At 37.0% G+C, this 2,500-nt stretch overlaps 2 protein-coding genes across 2 annotated transcripts in view; one reads left to right on the top strand and one right to left on the bottom strand.

Annotated features, from left to right (window-relative positions):
- LOC144444742 (protein LRATD1-like) overlaps window positions 1–1,493 on the bottom strand; it is a 2,621-nt gene extending 1,128 nt beyond the window's left edge. Inside the window, exon 1 of the mRNA XM_078134267.1 lies at window positions 724–1,493. The gene's annotated coding sequence lies outside the window, so the exon portion shown is untranslated. The remainder of the gene's footprint in view (window positions 1–723) is intronic.
- LOC144444464 (large ribosomal subunit protein eL30-like) overlaps window positions 1–2,500 on the top strand; it is a 248,446-nt gene that overhangs the window by 73,392 nt on the left and 172,554 nt on the right. The gene's annotated exons all lie outside the window — the stretch shown is intronic.

The following is a 2,500-nucleotide window of genomic DNA, read 5'->3' as shown; positions in this document are numbered from 1 at the left end:
AATGGCTTCCCCAGACAATTCTTGGCATGGGCATACTAAGTAAAGGTTTCGTCGTGAAACCTTGAACAAACTACCGCATATTTCAAAAATACCACCTACGCTGTTTTATTTATATACTAGACAATTTTCGTCTATGGATGGCTGTTATATTTTCAACGAAAATTATCTGTAATTTTTCATTCTCCAATGGTGGAATCATGTGTTTGTCAGAGATCAGTGCAGCATGACGCCGATGATATAATATACGACGATGCAAAAAAAAAACGTTTCCATAGAAACACGAGCAATGAGCTCATTTCATTTACGTTTCAACACCAGCTTTTCAGACTCGCTTCAGACTGGTTGTTAAATAATGTCAATAGAATATAAATCCGTATCAAAATTGATATAGGTAAATTTTTAGTCGTTACAAATGACAACCTATTAAAGAAAACATTATTAATTGTTCACTTGTGTGGGGTGATTTTCCCCTTAAAAAAATAACTCAAGTCCGTAAATGGGTTTAAAATGTGCGTCTATGATCCCCCGGTTCAAACGATAAATATCGTGCTTCTATGGTATTCGCCAGAATATGAGCTCGTCCTAGTTTTAGCTCGCCCCGTTTTTCGTGGTTAAAGACACTTAAATTGTTTCATTGTACTCAATCACAACAACCCAGTGTATATAAGTATGTGTCCTAATAAATGTCGCAAATGTGAATGTGTGAAACTCAGTCATGCTTACCGTCAGAAATCTGCTCGCTTTGTTCTTTGTTCGTGTGTACCTTTGTTTCAAGTCGAACTAGCTACGTAGACAGATGGCTTGTGTCCGCTGAGTGATATATACCTAAAATATCACGTATGCGTACAACTGGAAACAGTTCTGTGTATACCTTGTCGAATCTGCGACGAATCACTCTCAACGTCCTCTCATAGGCTTCCCCAGAGACACGCGATTTCAATTGTCTGAGCTCTTCGAAGTAGAGAAAGCGAATGAACTCTCCAAGGCCTCTAGTTGAATATAAACTCGGCTTCCTATGACGTCACCAGGTGAAATTGCTCGGACTTAGTTCAGTGAGACCTTGTCATAAACTCGGTAAATAAATTATGATAAATATCCTTGAGGAGATTCGGAAATCGTTCCGTTTTAAGAAGATTTTCTCAGCGAGGACAGGTCGCCCAGAAATACAAAATGCGAGTGGTTGAATCCAAAATGGCTGTCATCAGACACACACTCAACTGAAGCGAAAATGACGACCGAGGTAAAATGTCAAAAGTTCAGATAAAACACACAAATAGCGGCATTATAGTGATGACGTTACAGCTGCCACTTGTTGCCTTCATATTGTCATATAACTGTAAATAGAAACGTGGAGTCATAAAAGGTGACTGTCGACATATAAGTACGGGTTATACGTCTGGTATGAGTCGTGAAAGTCCGTTACGATTACGTTAAGCTATGTGTTACAAAATAATATTTCCACTACAGTCGTAGACGTACGAACGACGACGAATCACCAACGCAAATTGAGATAGAAAGTTAATACGAGTCTTCTGACTGTGTCTAAGTGTTGTTTGTTTGCTGTTTTTGTTCTAGTACCTGTTTATAATATAGGTACCAAGGCCAGACATGTAATGTGCTTACGCAACATTAGGTGAATTCCATGTATACACACATGCATGCATGCCTACCTGAATTGAATTTAGAACAATCGGTATTATTGTTTGTAAGCAACCTATACCACACGTGGCACTTAGCCACCAGTATAAAGTCTTGGCACAGTGCCAACTAAATTTAACACACGAAACATCTACTTCAGTCACACAGATAATAACGCAAGCAATCGCTCTTGGTTTACAGCAATCCGTCTTTATTTTAGGATAAATTCTGTGTTTGTCTGCCTATTTGTCTAGTAGCTCTTAATGTTGGTATTCTGATCCGAAGACGGAATTAATTAGGCAGCTGATAATAACTTTTGTTACACAATGGTCGACCATTTTGTTGAATAGGATCAAATTGCATGTTACTGGGTCAGAGAGAAAAAAATGTATTGTATTCAAATAGTGGTTGTCGCAACTTAAACAGAGGCAAATACTCGTATATAGTTTTTATTAGAGTTTCAAGTGATGATTAATTTTTATAATTGTAAAATTTGAACATTCAACGAGAAGCCTTCAAATTCAACCTCGGATGTATTGTTGACACCACAAACGTTTTTTATTGGGGTGACGAAATGGTTATTTTGGTATTGTTTACAATTCTCTCATTAACAGTGTTATATCAAATTCCAAGGACGTTCATGTCTAAAATTATCAACCAACTATTTGACCACTTCGGGTTTTTTTTCCTTTCTCTTTTCAGTTTATTTTTCTTTAGATTTTTTTTTGTCAATATAAGTTTAGGTTGAATGAGTAAGCTGTCCTTAGTTTAATCAGTTAGTTTGTATTATCTTATCTTGTCATGGTGTCGTCCCTGAAATTCAGACACAATCTTATTTCTTATTGTTTGGTCATTGGTTTCA

The sequence above is a fragment of the Glandiceps talaboti genome, chromosome 13, assembly GCF_964340395.1.
Source record: "Glandiceps talaboti chromosome 13, keGlaTala1.1, whole genome shotgun sequence".
Lineage (NCBI taxonomy): Eukaryota > Metazoa > Hemichordata > Enteropneusta > Spengelidae > Glandiceps > Glandiceps talaboti.
This window is presented reverse-complemented; position numbering and strand designations above follow the sequence as displayed.